General features: G+C 45.6%; 1 long non-coding RNA gene across 1 annotated transcript in view; it reads right to left on the bottom strand.

Moving 5' to 3' along the window:
* Positions 1–738: 738 nt before the first annotated feature.
* LOC146870918 (uncharacterized) overlaps positions 739–6000 on the bottom strand; it is a 46336-nt gene continuing 41074 nt past the window's right edge. Inside the window, exon 3 of the long non-coding RNA XR_014979828.1 lies at positions 739–3378. This is a non-coding gene — a long non-coding RNA (uncharacterized LOC146870918). The remainder of the gene's footprint in view (positions 3379–6000) is intronic.

The following is a 6000-nucleotide window of genomic DNA, read 5'->3' as shown; positions in this document are numbered from 1 at the left end:
AGAGGAGTTGGCCTAACGGCTAGGGCGCTCGACTTCGGACCTGAGGAACTGGGTTCAAGTCTCGGTAACGACGCTGAACATCCTGTGATTCTGGGCAAATCACTTATTCTCCCCGTGCCCAACAAAAAATGAATGTGTGTCCTCATGTAACGTAACTGGAACTGTTGCTATGTAAAGCGCTCTGATACCTAATTGGATTCGGGTCAAGTTCGCGCTATATAAAACTCTACAAAAAAAAACAAAAAAACAAAACAGAGATGGCTGAAATCTGGTGAACACTAGTTGGCGATTTGACTACACTGTAACCATGTAGATTTTTTACCTCAATTGGTAGATGCATAGAACACATATTACAAATCTCTTGCTTACGGTTTGAAGCCTAGATCAAGGATATCCTAAGACATTAAAAGTTTTAGCTCACCTGTCTCATTGCTCATATTAAGTCTTCTTCTTGGTAAAATAGGGAGAAATGGAGCACAGTGCTTGGATACAGCCCCTGTTAGCACTAGCCTGACAGAGGGGTAGAGCGCCTGATCAATGGCACATTTTTAAATACAGCTCAAGGGACTGCGAGTCCTTGGCCACAACTTAAGCCAGGAGACTTGTCAAGCACAATGTTTACCACGAGTTCTGTGGCCACCAAGTACACCAATAGAATATGAAAGCCAGACAACTCTGGAATTACAGGTGTTCAGAGAGAGACATGTTAAAATGAGGAAAGGTGTGCAGGCATGTCTTGAAGGTAGAAGTAGTAGTTTTATTCTTCAAGTTACATCACAGGTTTAGGTTACAGGAAGATGTTCTGATCCATAAAAGTGCCCCACCAGGAGCAGCCTCCTCGCTGCTCAGCCCTTCCACACCAACTGATTCTCCCTTCAATCCAAACCCACTGAACATTCTATATGACCTCATCATAGGCTGAGCAGCAAGGCAGAGAACCACTGTAGGGAGAGTGCATTGGGTAATCAGTACATGACAACACATCTCCCCCTTATAATGATCAAAAACATTCAAAAGGACTGAAGGTGATAAGATACACATGTCAGCAAAGGAGGATGCATTAACAACAAAATATTATAACACATCCTTCCCCCTGATAAGGATCATAGACAACAAAGAACGCAAGATAAAGAGATACATTCTTAAAAACAGTGGATGCTATCCACCATAACTCACATTACAAACTGGGGGTACAATACCACCACACCACATGGAGTACCCATTGCGCCACAAACTAAGGCACAAGACTGCAGCAGAACAGGGATCTACAACCCTCAACTGCACATACTAATGGCAGGACAGGTCTACCTCAAAGAAAAGGAATAAGACTCCACCCATACCAAGACAGGGCAATTATAATCCCAAAACACACTCTAGAAACTAATATGGGTGTCTTTAAACCCAAAGTAAATCCCGGGTATCTTTAACCCAAACAAATCCAGGGTTTCTTTTAAACCCAAATCAAATCCAGGGTTTCTTAAACCCAAAGCAAATCCAGGGTTTCTTTTAAACTCAAAGCAAATCCAGGGTTTCTTAAACCCAAACAAATCCAGGGTATTCTTAACCCAAAAACACTCTCGAACACTCTATGGGTATTTTTAAACCCAAAACAAAGCATATTCAGGGTATCCAAAAAAACTGTGAATTACACGCACAGACCACAGCCGCCACACAACAGAGGACACACCTCTTAACAAACCCAAAACTGGGGCACTCTCCGCCCCACACCCTGCACTCACCACCCCACACCCTACACATAGAAAGGACACAAGAACTCCCTAAAAACAAGAGTCACTACACTGCAACCAGCCCCACAAAACAGTATTACAGTACTAAAATGAACACAAAAAAGAAAGTCTCTTACTCCGGTGAGCGATCACTCACCCGAAATTTCCCAGTCATGAAGTCCTTGTTAATGGCACACCATCTGCTAGCAAAGTCCAGTGTCCAGTTTCTGCAGCAACGAAGACACAAACTCCCCACCATACGTTGAAACAGACCACTGCTGTGCTTACATGTAAAGTGTTGCAGCAAAAACTGTGAGGAGAGGAAACGATCATCCTGAGGCGTCGTACGCGATCCACAAGGAGTCGGATGAACTTTATTGACAAATGCAGAGCGAGACTGCATCTTCCAACACTAAGATGAGGAAACGTCATGATCATTACCAAAGTCAAAGGAATTCTTCCCATAGAGCTCAAATGGCCGCCAGTGCGTTGTTTAGCGTCACTTCCAAAGGAGATGGACCTTGAATCCAATGTGACGTCACTTTCAGCTCGCACAGATCGTCTCGCGCTAAGAATGCACAGATTATCCCGCGTAAAGAATGAGTAGAAGAGCATCTTTCAAACACGGTAAGGCTTGCGCACATTAACGCAACTGTGTATTTTCAACTGCACAACACATCGGAAATGCGCAGAAAAAAAAACAAATTACTCACAGTCAGTGACAAATGTATTGCCAGCAGTGTAGTTTTCTCTGAAGTCGTCTCCAGTCACAACACAGGGTGAGGCTGGCACCGAGACAACTTTTCACCGTTGTCTCCACCGCCTCAAATTACCAGTGTACTCCAACAGCCACCGCTGTGAAAATGCTGCCAAATACTCCTCCGGGCTCGACTCACACCCCCGATTGCGGAATGCATCCAGACAAGTTCTCGTACTGTTAACACTACAGTAAAAGTCCACAACGTCACAGCATAACTTGTGCTAAACACACACTGTCAATATTATACTCATCCAAGGCTTTAGATTGGTAATAAAATCAATGATGTCACCACTGCCAAATCGTTACAGCTTCCTTTTACTCCCAATACAGCAAAACAGGAACACATTATACAAAACAGCAGGGCGACAGCAGGCTCCACAGAAGTAACAGCAGGAACTGGCAGGCGGTGATTGAGGGACACCATAAAGGAGTTGTAGGAATGACCGGAACTTCTGTTAATCTAGTTACTCACTTGGGGAAGACTCACCCAAGTTCAGCAGACACTGGCATGTCCACGATGGGGCTGACTGGTCTTTTGGTCACTGGTGGGGCTTCTGGACTGCCAGCTTGCTTCTTTCAAATGTGCTTCTTCAGTTTCTTAGGTACCAGTCCGTTCAAGGTAACTCACGTAGGTTCTTTGAGATCGTCGCCAGTGTTAAAATGAGGAAAGGTGCGCAGGCATGTCTTGTAGGTAGAAGTAGTAGTTTTATTCTTCAAGTTACATCACAGGTTCTAGGTTACAGGAGGATGTTCTGATCCATAAAAGTGCCCCACCAGGAGCAGCCTCCTCGCTGCTCAGCCCTTCCACACCAACTGATTCTCTCTTCAATCCAAACCCACTGAACATTCTATATGACCTCATCATAGGCTGAGCAGCAAGGCAGAGAACCACTGTAGGGAGAGTGCATAGGGTAATTAGTACATCACAACAAGACATTTCGCGAACACCAATGAGTTCAAAATCATGCTCATCTCCTTTGACATAGAAATCTGCATGGTGGTAGCAAGCTCAAACAGTGCGCAGCCTACAATTTTATGTCAAGTCCGGAGGATATCATTATGTATCTCTCTTTATTGCCACTCCTGACAGCGCTTTAAATAATACAGAACTTGTTTCTTAGCAACACTCAAACTGGAATGCCCGGACTCCTTAACCCCTTCGCATTCTAAAACTCTTCCTCTTTTGAAACTGCATCTTGGCAGATAAGTACTTGAGTATATGTTTTCTTCAAGATCTGTATTTTGAATGATCATTTAGGTTGGAGAGTGGTTTGGAAAGAGGGATTATCTTTTAAGACTCATTTAAATAAGTGTGATGTCTGAGCACATTCTGGCAGGCTTGATAGAACCTTGGGGTCTCAGATTTTTGAAGCCTGGAACAGACAGTGCAACCAGGAGACGTTTCATTTTTAATTAAGAGATCTTTCATTGGAGTTTAGGGAAGTTCTCTGCAGTGTGGGCAGGTTAACAGGAAAGCAATTTCAACAGTGTGAGTTAACACTGGTTGTGCAAGACCACGTAGCCATGTTGGTATGAGGCCTTACTATTCATCTAGCTTGCGTACATGGGTCAGGAGCTTCTCAGTTACTGTCATGGGAGTAAGAGCACAGGGAAGTGCACAAGGGTGGTGACAGACGCACATGGTCCACAGGAACAAGATGTATATTGAACACTGAGATTTGCATATGTTTAAGAGCTTGATGATGTAATAGGTTCCAAGAGAGCATGCAATATCTTCTAATAAAGAATGTAGCCTCTAGTGATGAGTGGAGTGTTCTGTGGGAGCACAGAGACCTGCAGGCTGAAGGGGTGAGGACCTGCCTTCCATTTATTTAGGTTTGGGGTCCCTGTATTTTGTTTGTCATATCATTAGAAGAGAGGGGATGTGTTATGGGCTTGTTGATGTAATGGGTTCTAAGGGTTATGTAATATGTTCTAATAAAGAATGTAGCCTCTGGTGATGCGTAGAGTGTTCTGTGGGAGCACAGAAGACTGCAGGCTGAAGGGGTGCGGACCTGCCTTCCGTTACTCTCTGTTATACTTAAATAAACACTCTTACAAAGGATCTTTCGCAGAGTGTTCCCTCCTGCAGCCAGCCATATTTGCTTGGGAATATCTGTGGATGTGCTTTTCTTTGGGAAAGCCCGGCTGACTGGAGGAATAGCTGTATGCGATAGCTGCTACGCTACCCGATCTGTTCTAAGATGTAAAAGTAGAACAGTGTTAGTTAAAAGAGCACACGTTTTAATTTGGGCACGGGTACGCGAGGAGATGAAAAACTGGTCACATATGTCCATCTTTAGCAGATCGACTATCTTCAAGATGCTATCGCTGCCGCGTTTGCTCTATCAGCTACGGAACCATCCATTCTCAGTATCTCCTGTGTGGTTCTGCCAAGTTAACGCGGTACTAGGGCAGTTCCTGTGGGCGGGGCGTCCAGGGTGGCGCTGCGGATCTGCTTCCGATCCACTTATTGTGGTGGACTAGCCACGTCAGATGTGCACTCGCACTATCTGGCTTCGCATCTGCTGGTGTTGAATGAATGGTGGTATGGGGACCGGAAGGACCCCGCTTACGCAGTGGAACAGCGGTGTATGGGGGAATACACTCTTCATACCATAGTGTACTCGGCGACATTGCGCAATTCTCTTCCGCCAGCCACAAGAGTGGTCTTCCAGGTATGGAAACAATCTCTCCGCAAAATGGGGTGGTGGAATAAGCTGACCAGAGAAACCCTACTGTGGTCCAATGGTCGTCTTTTGCAGCTGGCTGCATTATCTGGGTTCCGGGGGTGGGATAATATCGGCATTTCGACGTTAGGAGACGTAATGTGAGGCTTGACGCTAAAGTGATTCCAGGATTAGCAACACGAGTACCAGATGCCGAAAACCCAGTTTTATAAATACCTCCAGTTTCGGCATGCCATTTACCCCAGTATCTCGGGACTAGAAGCGCTCCTTGAGTTCAGCCTGGTGGAAGCCAAGGTTTTCATGGGTGATCTACAGGACTGCAAGATATCAAAGATCACCAGTGCCTGGCAACACAGCGCCAATACATTAGATAAACTTAGAGACTCATGGGCTGGGGACATTGGTCAGCTGGATGGTGATGACTGGACGGAAGCATTGGCGTCTCCTAGAGAGGCAGCCATAGCGATGTGATTGCGCTTCATTCAATTCAAATACCTCCACCGGGTGTACTATACCAGGCTCAGGCTGTGGAGGGTGGATCTTGTTACATTCCCGATATGTTTGCGCTGCAATCAAGAAGAGGGTTCCCTGATGCATACTATCTGGCACTGTACAGCACTCTTGGAGGAGGGTCATGGCCGGTCTGGCCGAGGTGTTGGGGTGGGAACTCCCTTTCTCTCCCAGACTGGCAATCCTGCACATCTTGGAGGGTATAGGTGGTAACATCTACAAGCGGCACTTGTTACTACTGGGACTGACGTTGGTGAAAAGGTATATAGCAAAGGGATGGAAGGCAACAGCTCCGCCCTTTCTCTCTCAGCTT

Source organism: Triturus cristatus, chromosome 1_1 (genome assembly GCF_964204655.1).
Source record: "Triturus cristatus chromosome 1_1, aTriCri1.1, whole genome shotgun sequence".
In the NCBI taxonomy this organism is placed as follows: domain Eukaryota; kingdom Metazoa; phylum Chordata; class Amphibia; order Caudata; family Salamandridae; genus Triturus; species Triturus cristatus.
The sequence above is the reverse complement of the archived record's forward strand: the minus strand, read 5'-3'. Positions and strand labels throughout refer to the sequence as shown.